The sequence below is a fragment of the Cupressus sempervirens genome, chromosome 3 (assembly GCF_028749045.1).
Source record: "Cupressus sempervirens isolate cs-2001-9-10 chromosome 3, ASM2874904v1, whole genome shotgun sequence".
NCBI lineage: Eukaryota > Viridiplantae > Streptophyta > Pinopsida > Cupressales > Cupressaceae > Cupressus > Cupressus sempervirens.
Window position 1 is genome coordinate 1,074,967,271 of NC_143120.1, and position 18,254 is coordinate 1,074,985,524.

The following is an 18,254-nucleotide window of genomic DNA, read 5'->3' on the forward strand; positions in this document are numbered from 1 at the left end:
AAACCCTATGTCATAGAGGACAAAACAACCGGAGGTCCAAGGTGCTTGGGTTTATGTGCCTCAAGCAGCTTCTATAATTTATTCTCAGTCTCTTCATTGCTCTCATAGCCCTGAAGGCTAGAATGTAGTTTCTATCACTGGGGATAAATAAAGAGCCATCACTTTGGGTGACCCCTCATTTGAATCCTCTGCTTTCTTGCATAACAACTTTTTCTTGCTTGGGGATGAGAAGAATATGCAAGCTGGTTTATAATGAATTTCCTCTCCTGGAATGAGTGGGGGCTAATAGACCTCACTAGAAATTATTCTATTCATGATACCAAGCGTAGGCTTGGCAATATTGATTTTTTTTCCTGCAAGAAGTCAAAGTCTCTATGTTTCTTCTCAACTCAGCCTACTATTGATATAGCCAGATGGTGTTAGTTTTGCTTCTTAGCATGAAGTTGGTTGAGGTGGTGTAGTCACTCTCCTCTCCCCTCGACTTTTTCCTTTTGTTATTTCCCATGTAGATAGTTGTTTGGATTTTTTTGTTATTTCAAAATCATTCTTTTGGCATTGTCAATGTTTATGCCCCTAATGATGCGGTTAAGCACTCACACTTGTGGAGGTGGCTAGCTAATTCTTTACCAGCTGCCACCTAGATATTCTATGGAGATTTCAATATGGTTGAGCTAGCTAGATAAAGTGGGCCTTTTGCCTTTTTGATGATCAGTTGGAGAGTGAGAAGCCTGGTTTTACATGTGGAACAAGTTGGGTCTTTTTTATCCCAATTTTCATCATCGTCGGACTAATGGCATCTAGTACACATCATCCAAGTTTCAAGAGGGATCTAATAGGGTTCTTAAAAGGCTGGATCATACTATGATTTCTGCTTAGTCCTTTTTTCCCTTTTCTCAAATGAGTCTGCTACTTGTCACTCCACTCCCTGATGTGACTCTTTCTGACCATTTTTCCATCCACTTCTCCATTAGTTGGTATTTTGCCCCTCCTCGTAATTGTAAAAATCAGTTTTATCTTAATACTTCAGTATTGTCACATCTGCCCACCATCGCTCATATTTTACAAACTTGGAATCTTGAACCTAGACCCTATTCCTCCTCTAGTGGATACAATGGTGGAATGACACCATCACTCGTACTATGATGTTTCTTCACATTTATGGGAGGTAGTTGGCCACTTACCATAAGAGATCCTATGAGGCCACTTCCAAAGATCTTTGTATGGCCACTAAAGCTCTAGCCATGAATCTATTTAACATGGATCCCCAAGTTCGGTTTGTCAACCTTCACCACTAGAAGTAGGTTGTAGACAATTATACTACCCAGGGAGCTCAACTCAAGGGCCATCTTCACTAGCTAGAGGTTGGAGATAAAGCTTTCAAGGAATTTTTTAATGCATTGAGGGCTCACCATTCTGCAGTGGGGATCAAATGCATTTGGGAGGGTCAAGACTCCTTCTGTGAGCTTCTTGACATTCTCCAAGCTTTTGTTTGCCACTATGAAATAGTTTTCACGGCGCAAAGTCCTTCAAAAGCCCAGAATCAAGCCTTACAAGCTTGTTTGTATGTCACTCCTAAAAGACTCGCTCCAGAAAAATATGCGTTATGTGAGCAGAAGCTCACTTTAGCAGACCTCAAGGAAGTTTTCTTCTCCATGGTAGATGATAAGACCCTTGGTTGTGATGGTTTCCCTTGTGAATTTTACAAAACCTTTTGAGATGAGATTAGACTAGACCTACATAATGTTTATCTTGAAGCCTACAATTCTTTCTCTCTAGGAAATATTATTAATAAGGGGAATATCAAATTCATACCTAAGGTAGGTGACCCTGAAGATATTTGTAATTGGAGGCCCATCACTTTGTTGAATGTCTCTTGCAAGATCATTGCCAAGGCTCTCTCTCTCAGAATTTGTCATCTTCTTCCTCAGATTATTCGCCGTCAACAAACGGGTTTTATCAAATCTTGTTATACCTTGGACAATATAATTGTTGTGGGGGAAGGGATGGAATGGGCTTAACATTCCAAGAAACATGCCATCTTTCTCAAGATTGATTTTGCCAAAGCTTATGACTAGATTGAGTGGCCTTTCATCCTTGCAATGCTTTAGGTGCTTGGGTTTAGCCTTACTTTTTTGCAGTAAGTCTAGATGCTTTTTGGGGATGCCTCTACTTGCATCTCCATTAATGGCCACTAGTCTCAAGCCTTTGAGCTTTATCATTCAATTTGTCAAGGCTGCCTACTAACACCCTCTTTATATGTTTTGGCAGCTGAAGGTTTTGGATATTTTCTTGCAAATTCCATCTCACAAGGGAGGGTTTGTGGTATTTCCCTTCCAGATTCCCTTGATCAACTTGTGAATGGCCATTTTGCAGATGACTCCGTCCTCATTTTCATTGAGGATGAAGATAATGTTGCCTTCGCTTTGCAATGTGTTGACACATTCTATCTTGCTTTAGGGTCTGTTATTCATTGACACAAAACCCTTTGCAGAGAGTCTTCCCTTCCCTATCTTGCTTGGCTTGGGCTTCATCACGAGGAATTTTTTCAATTTTTGGTCATCCCTTTTTCCTTCCAAGCCTCAATCATCGAGCTTTGGAATGCAGTTCTTACAAGAATAGAGAAGAATCTGGAGTATTGGATCACCAAACCTCTCTCCCTTGCGAGAATATTCTAGATTTGTTCCAAAGTGTTGGCCACCACCCATGTTTACTATTCCTCCTGTTGGGCTTCTTCAAAGGCCTCTTATCTCAAACTTGAGTGCCTATTACATGATTTTCTCTGGGTGTCAAATGCTTCTCACCAAGGCTTTCATAGAATTGCCTGGGATTTTTGCATCTAGTGGCCTAGGCTTGATGTCCACCCATAAGAAAGCTACTAATTTATGTGCCAAATGGGTGATTAAAGCTCTTTTCAACAATGAAGCTTGGAAGATTTTGTTAAGACATTGCATTTCTTCAAGCTTTCTAGTTCACCGACCAGCCTTGAAGGGGATTGGTTTTTAGACCCTTCTTGTCACCACTAAACCTATCTAGATTCAGGGCACTTTTGTTGCCAAGAGTATTGGGAAAGTTGAGAAGCAGTTAAGCCTTGGCTTCATTGGGTTGGTAATTCGTTCAGAGATGGGCTCTCCATGAACCAACACAATCTCTGGTGGTCACCATTATTTTCTATCCAAGGTGTTCCCCTAGCTACGGTGCATGGGGCTAGTGCTCTGTGTTTTTTTAAATGTGGCATAAGAACCCCTAAAGATTTTTTCTCCAGAGTTACTATGAGCATATGGTCATGGGAGGATATGAAAGTGCAATTCTGGCTCACTCGTCCAGATTGATAGACTTTTGATCTTCTAGTTTTTGTGATGCCTCCACATTTGTTACATCAAGTTGGCATTCAGTCCTCTTACCCTTGGTGGAAAGACTGGAATTGGTATCCAAACACCTTGGTAACCAGCTATAAGCCTAGGCTAGGCTATCGATGGTTGGCTCCTCATCTGCCCATGGTTGAAGGTCTCAACCAACGATGGCATTTGCAATCTTCTCATCATACTTGGAGTCATAGGTTTGCAATTGTGTGGCAAGCCATTACTAAGCATAAAATTGTGCATTTCGCTTGGTGTATTCTTTTCTAGGGCTTGCCTTTGGGCCCCTGGCTATGGCACTTGGGTGTTTTTGACCTCCATTGCCCTTTTTGTGGTCAACCAGAAACTTTTTTGCACATTTTTTTGGTTCTGTAGATGGGCTCAGTGTTTCTAGTGATGGATCTATGATCTCTTTTGCCCCTTCCACCCAGAACCTTTCTCTTGGCATATGGTTGTTTTGGGTGAAAACACTCAAATTCCCTTCAAGTACTCCTAGATATGGTATGCTTTCAGATTGGAGATCTTATTTATCATTTGGAAAGATCGTAATGCAATTATTTATGCTAACAACACACTTGACATTAATGTTGCTATGTATGCTAAAACATGTATTTATAACAATGCCATGTTGCAGATTCAAATACAAATAAATAAAGTGGCTTTGGAGGTGGCTCACCTACAAGAGCTTTTGGCTCATTGGAGAAATGCCCTCTGAATGGTAGCTTGAGTTCTATTGGATTTGGCCTTCGACAATTGTACTCCTCACGGTCACCATTGAGGACGGAGTAGTTTTGCTCGCTGCTCTAACATGCCTCGCTCTCAGCTGTACCACTCTCCAGCGGTGGTACTTTTGGTCAGTGCCACTCTTCTAAAGGATCTAGTGCTCAACACCACTCTACCTTGCATCCTCGAGGTTTGGCTTGGGTGGTCCCCATTGGTTCTTCCTACTGCTCTTGCTACCGGTTGGCCCTCTACACACTCAGACCCCAAGTGGGTGTTTCCTCGGCTAGACTTAGCCCTTTCTCCTCCTAGGCCTGAGGGAGAGAAAGATGAAGATAATGATGTTGCTACTGATGAAGGATGGGGTCCCCTTGAGCCTTCTATTCACCCCACCCTTGGGTGGGGCATTGATGATAAAGATCCTCCTCCCTCAACTGCCGTTGCACTGGTAGATTGAGGTTTTTTAATGTTTTCTAATTTTTTTTTTTTGATGAATAGTTGATATCTAGCCTTTGGCTGTATGAACTTGCTGGGTGATCCTATTTCTCCTGGCCCCTTTTTTTGTGAATATGTAACTTTATTTGTATTTTTTTTAATATAACGGACTAATCATCAAAAATAAGAAGAAGTAACTTTCTATTTGTGCTTGGTTTTGATAAATAATATAGACAAGAGGCTAACAATTTTTTGACATAAATTAATAATAAAAATGGAAAATGACTTTTAAAACTACTATTTAGATTTTTATTTTTCATAAATTAATAATAAAAATAGAAAATAGCTTTTTAAAATTAAAAATAATATTTTTATTAAAGAATTTTAATCAACGAATTGAAAAATTTTTCTGGCAGGAACTAAAAATTAGTTTCAAAAAAAAGAAAAAGTAACTTTCTATTTCTGCTTAGTTTTGATAAATAATATAGGCAAGAGGCTAACAATTTTCAGACGTAAATTAATAATAAAAACGGAAAATAACTTTTCAAAACTACTATTTAGATTTTTATTTTTCATAAATTAATAATAAAAATAGAAAATGGCTTTTTAAAATTAAAATTAATATTTTTATTAAAGAATTTCAATCAACTAATTGAAAAAAACTTCTAGCGAGAACTAAAAATTAGTTTCAAATATATACACAAATAAACATTAATAAATTTTTTGAATGAAATCGAAAAATATAGCCACTACCCTGGGACGAGTGAAACTGCACAGTGCAAGAAAAAACAATTCTGCCATTGGAGCAGGTGTTACATGCTCCAATTGTAACTCCAATTCTGAAACTCCCATAATTTTGGTAACCGCTCATAAATATGCTCAGAGCCAATTATAGCCGTATGGGATGCTCCTCCATGGTGAGTCATAGAAATATGAAAATAGAAAGGAGAAGGAAATGCAACTAGATAACAGATATTAGGAAGCACATCCAACAGGTGTGGTGTTGTGCAACAGCTTCATAGAATATGGATCCCCATATCATGTGCTCAAGAAAGACCGAGGGAGCTGTAGTGGCCAGTGTAGAACTCACTCAAAAACATGGGCATGCATAAGTCACTCCCTTTCACCTGGCCCTTGCGTTGATGGAGGACGATTTTGGGCTACTAAAATAGAGCATTTTGTCTTCTGTGCCCTTATCTACCTCTTGTGGAGATGAATCACTGGAATCCATTAGGAGAGTCCTGCGCCAGGACCTGGAGAGGTTGCCGACCAAGGGCTCTGCTCCTGACGGCATTTTGCACAGCAATGCTCTCAAAAATTGCATCAAATGTGGTGAAGAAGCAACAAAGAAGAAGGAAGGCAGTATTCTGGCAGTGGAGCATCTGATTGTTGGTCTAATGCAGTACTCGTAGATTATTTAGGCATTCCATGAAGCGGGCCTTAGTGCATCCAACATAAAAACCCTAATCAAGGAGCATAATGTGGTGCAAAGTATCTTCGCTGATAACAATTTCCCTACCCTGAAGTCCTACGGTCGTGACATTGTAGAAGGGGCATTGGAGCTTGATCCGATAATTGGCAGAGATGAAGAAATAGATGGGATCATTAGAATTCTTTGCCGAAAGACAAAGCAAACCCTGTGCTGATTGGAGAGGACAGTGTTGGCAAGACATCAGCGGTGAGGGGCCAACTCAATGGATTGTCAAAGGAGATGTGCCAAGGTAAATTGTTTTCTAGCGTACTAGTTTTTCCTTTATATCAATTTTAATATAATAAAAAAATGATGTGCTTGGAGTATTGGATTAGGGTTTGACATTAAGTTGTAGTTCATGATTATGTACTTTTTGATTGATGGAATTTCTTTGGGATGGTGCAGTTATTTGGTGGAAGTTAGATTGATAGCATTGGACATGGGAGCCTTAGTGGGTGGAGAGAAATGCATAGGCGACTTTGAAGATCATGTCAAGTCTATATGTAAGGAGGTAGAAGAATTTCAAGGGAGATTAATATTGTTTATAGATAAATTACATTTGATTCTTTGAGCTGGTGAGTGATTTCCCTTTTCTTTGTGATTTAGAACTGTTATCAACGTAATTGGCTGACACGGAGATCGTTTTCAGGTCCAACTGGGGCTGCTAATTTATTTAAACAAATGCTTGCTCACGGCCAACTGCAATGTATAGGAGCGATTACATTTGAAGAGTATAAGAAATATGTAGAGAGGGATAGTACATTCAAGCGTCAATTCCTGCAAGTGTTCATGGTTGAACCCAGTGTGTCTGACACCATTAATATTTTGCGCAGTTTGAGAGAAAAGTTCGAAGGGCATCATGGTGTGAGGATCATGCATAGAGCATTAGTTGTTGCTGCCCAATTATCAAGTCATCATATAACTGGTAAGTTTACAAATTTAATAGTCATATGATTGAATTGGGTCTGTCGTGGGGGCATTCTAAAACTTAATAAATGAGATTTGATCAAATGATTTTGTCAATTTATTGTTTTGATTTTAACTCCTCAGAAGTTTGATGAAAGCTTGAGACATTTTAGTTCAGCAGATTGTAGGCATCTTGTTGGCTTTGTAAGATTAATTCATTATTGTTTGCTTGTTTGGACTCTAAACAGATCGGAATCTTCCTAACCAAGCAATTGATCTGCTAGATGAAGCATGTGCGAATGTGAGAGTGCAATTAGATAGTAAACCTGAAGAAATTTATGAAAAGGAAATTACTCAACCAGAAGTTGAGCTGAATGCCCTTGAAAAGGAGAAAGACAAGGCTAGGCAGGCTGAGCTAGCAGAGGTTGGTACCGAGATCTACCTTTCCTTTAAGCAGTTCTTTTATTTTTCTACTTTGCTTCAGGCTTATATTAGCAAGCACAAAGGAAATTTACTGTGGCTTGCACGAGGATTTTCCATGGAATTGAAGGTAAGTTGGTGCTTATTCTTTTTCCAATGAAACATAAATAGAGACAGTTTATGTTAATTAAAACCCATATCATCCTTTTTGGCCTTTTGCTTTAAATTCACCAATTTATATGATTTCCCCCCTTAACATTAACTCTATAGAGTGATGTACCCTTAAACCCCTTGTTTTGCATCTAGCAATCTAAACTTTGATTGGTTCTTCAAAGTAGTGATGATTTTACATTATACAAACTCAATCAATCTCCAAGATAAACATTTGACCTTGTATGGCAACTTCAAATTTCAGTGACTTCCCTCGGTTTGGGAGCCTCCTTTCTTCAGCAAAATTCACTTTAGTTTTACAAATCTTCAATTTTATTTTCAAACATAACTGTCTTTTTGGAGTATATTTTTATACTTGTGCTTTCTATTTTTCAAACTATCTGATCCTCCAACTATCGCGGCTGTATCGGCTGTATTACAATTTGACTTCAGCTTATTTGCAGTCACTTTACAAACCTACTCTTTCTGAGACTTCAATAACTCCATCTAAACACCAATTCTTTTGAACAACTTTATGTCTGCAGACAAACTATGGATGAACAACCTCTTCATTCTCTGGCAAAGTACCTTCTTCAACACTGCTAATCTTGCTACTCTCTAGGATCTTCATGCTTGAAATATGACACTGTGGCTCAGCTGCTACTGTAATCTTCAAACACCTTAAAAGTACAATTCCATTTGTCTCCTGAACGGGTAATGATGAATTTCTCAAATTAGCAACTAAAAACGTAGAAAGAGAAATAGAAACAGTTTGTATTAATCAAAAGAAACTATATGAATGTTATCACCTGAGCTCCAACTCTTTCTCACACTATTTACAGCAGATAGCTTTCAGCTTAAATCACCTGACAGCTTTGCTGAGCTGGAGCTGGATAGATAGCTTAACATCTATAGAGGAGAAAGATCAAACATAAAATAATGTATTTCTTTCTACCCAAGAACATTCTAGATGGGACAGTGATAGGTTGAAGAGTACATTCAAATCCATTAAAATCTTAAGCAAGATCTTCCAACAAGACTTGTCTTTAATGCTGGAGATATTTTTACCATATAGAGGATATAATCAGAGATAGTTGGGGTTATAGTTTCCAACACAATAAGAGATTAAGATGATCCTTGTTAAAATTAAATTCTAGAGAGAGAGAATTGTGCCAGTGGAAGCAATAGAGTAAAGAATGGATGTGTACCCTTCAGGAGGTAGAAGGCATGATGAATGTGGCGAGATTTTCCAATTTTAGATATGGAGCACTTCAAGAGATAGATGCAGCAATCGCTTGTTATGAAACTAACTCTATGGAAAATTTAAGGACAACAGACATTATAGGGCCTGATCAAATTGCAAAGGTATGTGTAATGTGAGAATTTTTCTATTGATAATTTTTACGCCAAGAGGCATTCTATACAATGGCAGCACAAATGCCTAGCATGAAAATATGCCAAGATTCATTGTCAATAAAAAAGAATTGGGAGCAGTTACAAACTTCCAAATTAAATATTAAAAAAGAATTTTTGAAATAATAGCTGGCCAAAATAATAGGAAGCCAAATGGAGGCCAAAATAATAGGCCCGAAATAATAGGGCTCAAAAAAGTAGGGCTCGAAAAAGTAGGACCCAAAAAAATAGGGCCCAAAAAAATAGGGGCGAAATAATTTCGATATGATTTTTTTTTTGTTAAATATAATTTTGCATGCACATTCACGCTTATTTTTTGCAAGGACTGGGGGAATTTGAAACAAATTCGTGGAATGTGAAGAGATGTTTGTTGGGGGATATGAGGAGCCTCTCAGAAGTTATAAAACCAAGGCTCCTCATTTCATTTTCATTTTATGTTTTTGCAGGAAGGAAGAGGTGGAGGTTATTGGAGGATTAGATTGGAGTTTTTGAATAGGAGTAGATTGAAGTTTTGGAGTAACATTTTTGAAGGTGATATTTCTTTTTTTTATTTACATTTTCATTTAGATTTAGATGTAGATGTAAATTGAAATTCAAAATTAGTTATAATATTCTACTTTGATTTAGATTTCAATTTTAATTAATTTCATTTAGATTTAGAATTATGTTCATAACTATTTAGGCTCGCATTTAATAGTTTAGTCTTGCATGTTTGATTTAGATTTAGATTTAGATTTGTATTCAAAATCTATTTGATTTATATATTTTATAATACTTTTCATTGTTAATGGTGCTTGATGGGAGTGTTTTTGGGGGTGTCTTCTTTTCTATTTCTGAAATATTTTGGTCCAATATGTACTTTCCTAACTAGATCTATCCATTTTCTTCTGATTTATGCATGGAGCTTCCTGACGCTATTAGCGCGTTGCTAGGACTGAATGGGAATGGATTAAAGGTAAACGACTGACTCTAGATTTGGATATACATTTGGAATTGGCTCTGCTATGGCTCCAATTTATAGGTTCCTTCCTACTACCTATTCTTTCAGTGGTTTAATCTGGTTAAGTGCGGATTGAGAGGTTCTGGCTCATTCCCACCAGTTTGTAATTTTGTCACGATGTCTAGCGTGTGGCATTCTGATGGGATTCTTCATTGGAAAATGGTGCAGATAATTATGTCAATGTTGACTAACTTGTCCAATGTGATAATTGCTCTGGATATAGAGTGCAGCCATGGTGATTTTCTTAGCAATACAATTGAAAAAAAAGGGAAATCTAGTATTAACACAATGTTATAGGAAATCTCTAAGCAGAAATGCTTATAAATACATTCAAATTTCTTTTGTAACTCATAATATCAATCTCACTTTTTCTTGTGCTCCTTTAGTCTAAGAAAGATAACAGATTGGAGTAACAAATTGCTTCTGTAACAGTAGTTGCAGGTGCAATTATTTTAGCAATTTTGAGAATTCTAACTGTTCCTGTGATGGGTACTTATGTTTTAGTTCTTAGATTATGTGATTTGGTTGTATTTAGAGTCTTTTTAATAATGTTTGAAACTATTGTTAAATATAATAATAAAGATTAATTTAATGTTAAATATAACATGCTACAACACTTATCAAAAATATAAAAAACACAATTTCTACAACAAAACAAGAATGGAGAAAAAAAATTTAGTTTTTGTATTAATTTGTCTGCTTAAAATAAATTACAATTGCCATATTTTATATTGAGAAATGCCTCATATAGACTTTCACATACTTATTTAACTACACTACAATCAAGACTAACTTTGTACTTAATCTAATTTTATCGAATGAGACTAGGCCAAGATTCCTATGTAACTACTGTTATAACAAACATAGACAGCTGTAGAACTTGTGATTAATAATTTATAACTGCTTGATTTTTCGTATTTCATGCGTAAATTCATGATTCTAAAAACTCAAAGTTCAAACTGCATGTTACATTCTCTTCCTTATTCAGTGAATTGGTGCATGACTATTAGATTAAACGGTGCATGGAAGAGACAAAACACTGAAAGAAATTACTATTTTCTTATTATTATTGTTGCTTCTATTTTTAATTTTTTATAATTATTGTTAGTCTTGATGTTGTTTTTAACTTTATTATTACAAATATTGATTATTAATATCTTTGAGTTCATCCAGAGAATAGTACTAAATCTAGAAAAACTTAGTAATAATAGTTTGAGATAACTGTAAAAAGTTTTTATTTTCACAAATATTCTCTTTCTTTTGAAAATCTGCTATTAGAGTTTTAATTTTATATGAAAGTTTATTATTTTTTCAAATCTTAAAAATAAAGATTTTTATATATGTAATTTTATTTTATTATTAAAATAATAAGATTTTGGAGGTTGTTAAATATTGAAGTTTAGAAATTATTTTAGATTTTACAAATGAATTTTCACATAATATTTATATTAAAGAAAGAAAAGATAATAAAATTGTTACTTAAATCAAATATAAAAATTATAAAATTTTATCGAAATTTATTAATTGTATAAAAAAATATTAATGATAATTAAGTTCTATTAAATGTACTTGATTTTATATTATAGAAATACAAAAAAAAATTATAAATTGGGACAAACTTTAGAAATGAAGTCAAATTTAAAGATAGACAAATAACATGAGGTGACATGTGTGTGTGTGTGTGTGTGTGTGTGTGTGTGTGTGTGTGTGTGTGTGTGAGAGAGAGAGAGTGAGAGAGAGAGAGAGAGAGAGAGAGTTAACATGAGGCGACATGATATAGAGAAAGAGTGAGATAAATAACATGATGCAATGTGTGTGTGTGTGTGTGTGTGTGTGTGTGTGTGTGAGAGAGAGAGAGAGAGAGAGAGAGAGAGAGAGAGAGAGAGAAGGGGAAGAGGGTGAGAGACATGAGATAGACATACATAGAGCATTTTAGAGATATATAAACATGAATATGGTGTGTGTGTGTGTTTGTGTGTGTGTGTGTGTGTGTGTGAGAGAGAGAGAGAGAGAGAGAGAGAGAGAGAGAGAGAGAGAGAGAGAGAGAGAGAGAGAGAGATCACATGAGGTGATGTGGTAGAGAGAAAGAGTGAGACAAGAGGGAGAGAGTGAGAGACATGAGGTAGACATAGATAGATGTAGTGAAAAATAAGGAGGGAGAAAGAGTGGGGTGGGCGGGTGGAGAGAGAGAGAGAGAGAGAGAGAGAGAGAGAGAGAGATGATTAGAGGGGGCAATTGATGTAGATATATAGAAGGGGAGTAGGGAGAGATGAGCTAAATAAGAAAAAGAATATATAAGGCCCAAAAGAGATGTAGACAATGATGGGGAGAGGAAGAGTATGATGGATAGTGATAGACAATGACAATAATTATGGAGGGAAAGATGTATATATGTAGAGAAAGAGATGGACAAAGAGAACAATGTAGGGGGAGTGGGGAGGGTATACATTATTGGGGGCAGGGGGGGGGGGGGGTAATTATAGAATGGGACATGTGAGAGAGAGTGTGATTACAATTAACCCTAACCCTAACCCTAACTCTAAATTATAATTATAATTTAGAGTAATAATATTTATTAATTATAGTTTTATTATCTATAATATGATTAGTAACCCAAAAAATTTCTTAATAGCAATAATAACACAAACCCTAACTCTAACTCTAACTCTATCTCTAACTTTAATTATCCCCCTAACCCTAACCTTAACACTTTATAATCCTAAATCTAATGCTAATTCTAACCCTAACCCTAATTCTAATCCTAATCCTAGCCCTAACTCTTACCCTAACCCTAAATCTAATCAGGTAACTTTAACCTTAACGCTAATCTAACCTTGATCACAACTCTATCTCTAACTTTAACTCTAACTCTAACTTATACCCTAACTTTAACTCTAATTCTAACTCTAACTCTTATACGAACACTAACACTAACACTACCTCTAATTTTAACTCTAACTCTAATTGTAACCCTAAACCTAATGCTAATCCTAACCATAACCCTAATACTAACCCTAACCCTAACCCTAATGCTAACCCTAACCATAACCCTAACACTAACTGTAACCCTAACTCTAACACTAATTCTAATCCTAACCTTAATTCTAACCCTAAATATAACCCTAACTCTAACTCTAACTCTAACTCCAACCCTTATTCGAACTCTAATTCTAACTCTATCTCTAACCCTAACCCTAACTCTTATTCTAACTCTAGCACTAACCTTCACTATAATTGTAACCCTAATTCTAACCCTCACCCTAATTCTTACCCTTACCCTAACCCTAACTCTATCTCTAATCCTAACTATATTTCTAACCCTAATTCTAACCCTAACCCTAATCCCAACTCTAACTCTAATTTTAATACTAACCCTAACCCTAACTCTAACTCTAACCCTAAGTGTAACTCTAACCCTAACAAGAACCCTAATTCTAATTCAAACCCTATCCCTTACCCTAATTTTCATCCTAATGCTAACCCTAACTTTAACTCTAACCCTAACCCTAACCTTAACACTAACCCTAACCTTAATTCTAACCTTAACCCTAACCTTAACTCTAACACTAACACTAACCCTAACTTTAACACTAACCTTAACCATAAACATTAATTTGCCCCTAACTCTAACCCTAAATCTAACTCTACCATAATTGGACTCTAACCATAACCCTAACCCTAACTTTAATCTTGGCTCAAAACTTTTCCCTAACCATAACTCTAGAACCTTAACCCTTACTCAAGCCCTAACCCTACCCCTAACCCTAACCCTAACCATAACCATAAGTCTAACACTAAACTTAACCATGAGCATAACTCTAACCCTAAACTTAATCATAAACATAACTCTATCCCTAACTCTAACCCTAAATCTAACTCTACCATAACTAGACTCTAACCCTAACCCTAACTTTAATCCTAACTAAAACCCTAACAGTAATCCTAAACCTAACCTTAACCTTGACTCAAATCCTAACCCTAATCCTAAACCTAACCTTAACCCTGACTCAAATCCTAACCCTATCCCTACAATAACCCTAACTTGAGCCCTATAATAACCCTAACCCTAACCCTAACCTTAACCATGAGCATAACTCTAACCCTAAATCTAACACTACCATAATTGGAATCTAACCCTAACCCTAACCCTTACTTTAATCTTGACTCAAACCCTAACCTTCACTCTAACCTTAACCTTGACTCAAACCCTCACCCTAGCCTTACTATAACACTAACCCTAACCATAACCATAACTCTAACCCTAACCTTAACTATGAACATAAATCTAACCCTAACCTTAACCATAAACATAACTCTAATCCAAACCTTAACCATAACCATAACTCTAACCCTAACCTTAACCATAAACATAACTCTAACCCAAACCTTAACCATAACTCTAACAATAACCTTAACCGTAACTCTAACCCTAACCTTAACCATAACTCAAACCCTAACCTTAACTCCAGCCCTAACTCTAATGCTAACCCTAACCCTTATTCTATCCCTAAGGTTAACATTAATTGTAATGGTAACTTTGTCCCTAACCATATATCTGTGTTTGACTATAACATTTTACATTACAATATGCCAAAAAGAAAATTACTTTTTTAAAACCATAATCCTACCCCTAACTCTAACCCTAAATATAACCCTAACTGTAAATCTAACTCTACCATAATTAGACTCTAAACCTAACCCTAATCCTTAGTTTAACCTTCACTAAAGCCGTAACCTAACCCTAACTCTAACCTTAACCCTAACTCAAAACTCTAACTCTAACCTTAAGCCTTACTTTAATCTAGATGAAAACCATAGCCCTAACCCTAACCTTAACCCCAACTCAAGCCCTTACCCTAACCTTAACCCTAATGTAACTCTATATACAACCCTAACTCTAAATATAAACCTAACCTTAACCATCACCCTAAAACTAACCCTTCCTCTACCCCTTTCTCTAACTCTAACCATAAATATAATTTTAACCCTAACCCTAAGCCTAATTATAACCCTAATTATAACCCTAATTTAAACTCGAACTCTAGCCCTTATTCGAGCTCCAATTCTAACTCTACCTCTAACTCAAACCCTAACTCTAATTCTAATCATAACCCTAACTATATGTTTAACCTAAACCCTTATTCTTACCCTCGCCCTTTCCTTAACCCTAACCCTAACTATATTTGTAACCCAAATTCTAACCCTAATCCTAACATTAACTCTAACTCTAATTCTAAACCTAACCTTAACTATAACCCTAACAAGATTCATAATCCTAAAAATAACCCTAGCCCTAACCCTAATGCTAATCCTGACTCTAATTGTAACTCTATTCCTAACTGTAACTCTAACCCTATCCATAACTCAAACCCTAACAATAGCCCCAACCCTAGCACTAACCCTAACCCTAACTATAAATCCACTCTTCAATATAACATTTTATGTAACAATATGCTTAAAATATAATTGACTTAAAGTGATGCAAATAAACACCATATATAGAATTAAAAAATAAAATATTCAAGAATAATTTTATAGTAAGTTTACACTATTACATTTTTATAGTAAATTTATACAATTGTATTTAAAAAGAAATAAATAATTCAGCACTTACCTTTAAAAAAATTTTAAAAATTAAAAAATACTTTTCCAATTGCACTGTGATTGCCACTAGCTTATATATGCCTCTATATATATTACGCTAAGAGTAATCGTTCTCGAGGTGCCTATTTTCATTTTCATAAATCCCAACTGTGATTAAAATAACCTTGGGATTAAATGAAAATAAGTGCCTCAAGAATGATTATTCTCTACATAATATATATAGAGGTATATATAAGCTAGTAGTACTTGTAATTGTAGGCATTAGTTAAAGTTCATGGTGGTACTTATAATTTTCATGTAATAAGACAACATAAAGTGAATCTTTACTGACAGGACCATCATTACACAATATCAATGATATATTAATATAATTTACTGATCAATGCAGGTGATGAGTCGTTGGACTAGTATTCCTGCCACCAGGCTTAGCTAGGATGATAAGGATCGACTATTATGCTTGGCTCAAAGGTTGCATAAAAGAGTTGTTGGCCAAGACACAATAGTTAAGATAGTTGCAGAGGTTGTGCTTAGATCAAAGGTAGGACTTGGGAGACTACATCGACCTATTGGGGTCTTTCTGTTCTTGGGGCCCAGTGGAGTTCGTAAAACAGAGCTTGCAAAGGCTCTTGCAGAACAACTATTTGATGATGAGAACTCCCTAGTCCGAATTGATTTGTCTAAATACATGGAGCCTCATTCAGTTTCAAGGCTCATCGGTGCTTCACTGGGGTATATACGGTTCTTATTAAATCTTCTTACTCCAGTTGTTATGAATAAAAAGCATTCAATATTTAAGCTCAGTTCTAATGAATTATTGGAAATATCGCAGTTATGAAGAAGGTGGGCAACTGACTGAAGTAGTTAGAAGATTACCTTATAGTGTGGTTCTATTTGATGAAGTTGACAAGGCACATGTATCAGTACTCAACATCTTACTTCAGATGCTTGATGGTGCTAGATTGATGGATGGACATGGCCGTATAGTTAACTTTTCAAACACAGTCATTATAATGACTTCCACTACTAGAGCAATGTACTTGCAAGATGACCAAGACCAAGCAACTATTGAAGTATGAATAGTTGAGAAATGACCTCCTTTTGTTTCAATTTTCTTTAATGCTCAAGTAAAAGCTCATGTGGTGCTGAATTGTAGGTCAAAAAGCGCTTGAGGCCAGAACTATTAAGTAGGCTTGATGAGATACCTGTCTTTGGACCTCTTAAAAATGAGGAGAGGAGAAAAGTTGCAAGATTGCAGATAAAAGATGTAGCTATGTAGCTTGCAGAGAATGGAGTTACTTTGACAGTTAAGGAGACCTATGATCTTGTAAGTCTCTTTTTATTGTTGTTGTTGTTGGAGCAGTGGTCAGTTATACTAATCAGTCACAAATTGCAGGCTTTATACACAATTTTGGTAACAACAATATTAAAATTACACACTAACTTCACTTTGGATTTAATTATCTGTTGACTGCATTTATATTTTGGGTATTGCAGGCTTATGGCTTTAGACGCTTAAGGTGCTGGTTGGAAAAGGAAGTGGTGAACCTATCGTCCCGAATGCTCATAAATGGAGAAATTGATGAAAACAATAGTGTAATGGTAGATGCAATCTCTGGGCAGCCAAGGTTATCCTATCATGTGGAGAGGAATGGAAGACTAGTAAATCCAATCATAAAAAACTCTACAACTTCCTATTAAAACCTTCAAATTTGATGCACATTGTCGCAAATATGGGAGTTGAAGATATAGATGACGATGAGACTATGCAAGAAGTTGATGTGTGTTTAATACTCCCATTGATTTTGTGAGGATGAGTTGACGTGAATGGTTGATACTTTTATTATGTGAAATATATTAAACTGATGTTTTTCTAAGAATGCACAATTGCAATTGTTAGTCCCTCAAAACAAATGTTCCCAGTTGTCTTTGTCAATCAATTTTCATACCCAAATTTATTGGACTTCTAAAGTCTAGAAATAGGTTAATTTTTAATTATTAATGTCTTTTTTGATTGGCTGATGCTAAATTTCCTGGGAATATTATTGTTTTTCGATTAAAAAATATCTACACTTTGTGGAAAGTTCTAGGAAACTTTGGAACATTTGTGATCTTTATATTTAGAGTTGGAAGTGTAACTTTTTATGAAATTTTTTTTTTCATTTCTTTTACTTGAAGTTGTCATCCATGAAATACTCACAAGGGTAAGGTATTGGCTAAATAGCAAATATATGCACCAGCTGGCCAACGCCGTTACATATTTCGTCCATTAAATATTTTAAACAAAATATACGTGGACTCTTATAGTCCCTGTCTCTCTCTCGAAATGCCCAGCGAGAGTCTAATCTCGAAATCCACACAATACAATTCATTTTATTTTAAACAATCAAATAATTTATTATTATTATTTTATTTTATATAAGAGAAAAAATTTTAATGCATCCATGCGAATTCATTTAACTTATGGAAATTTAAATAATTTAAAAAAAAAGTAAAATTAGTAAGTATTCTAAGGAAATATATTTATGCAATGAATTATAAATTTTTAAAATTTGTTATTATTTATTTATTGAATTAATATTAATTGGTAAAAGTGTAAAATAATACTTAAATTTGAACTTTTTAATATGTCAGTCAAATTTTTAAATTGAAAAATGCATAGATATTTATTTTTTAAATATTTATTATAAATAATTTAAATAAAATGTAAATAGTACACAAAAAATTTGATAAAAAGGAATTTATGAAATTTATTTATTAACAATATAATTTTGTCAAATTT

The 18,254-nt window shown here is 35.4% G+C and overlaps 1 pseudogene; it reads left to right on the forward strand.

The window, feature by feature from the left end:
- Window positions 1–5,536: 5,536 nt before the first annotated feature.
- On the forward strand, window positions 5,537–17,283 carry LOC149570476 (chaperone protein ClpB1-like; annotated as a pseudogene).
- The last annotated feature ends 971 nt before the right edge of the window (window positions 17,284–18,254 follow it).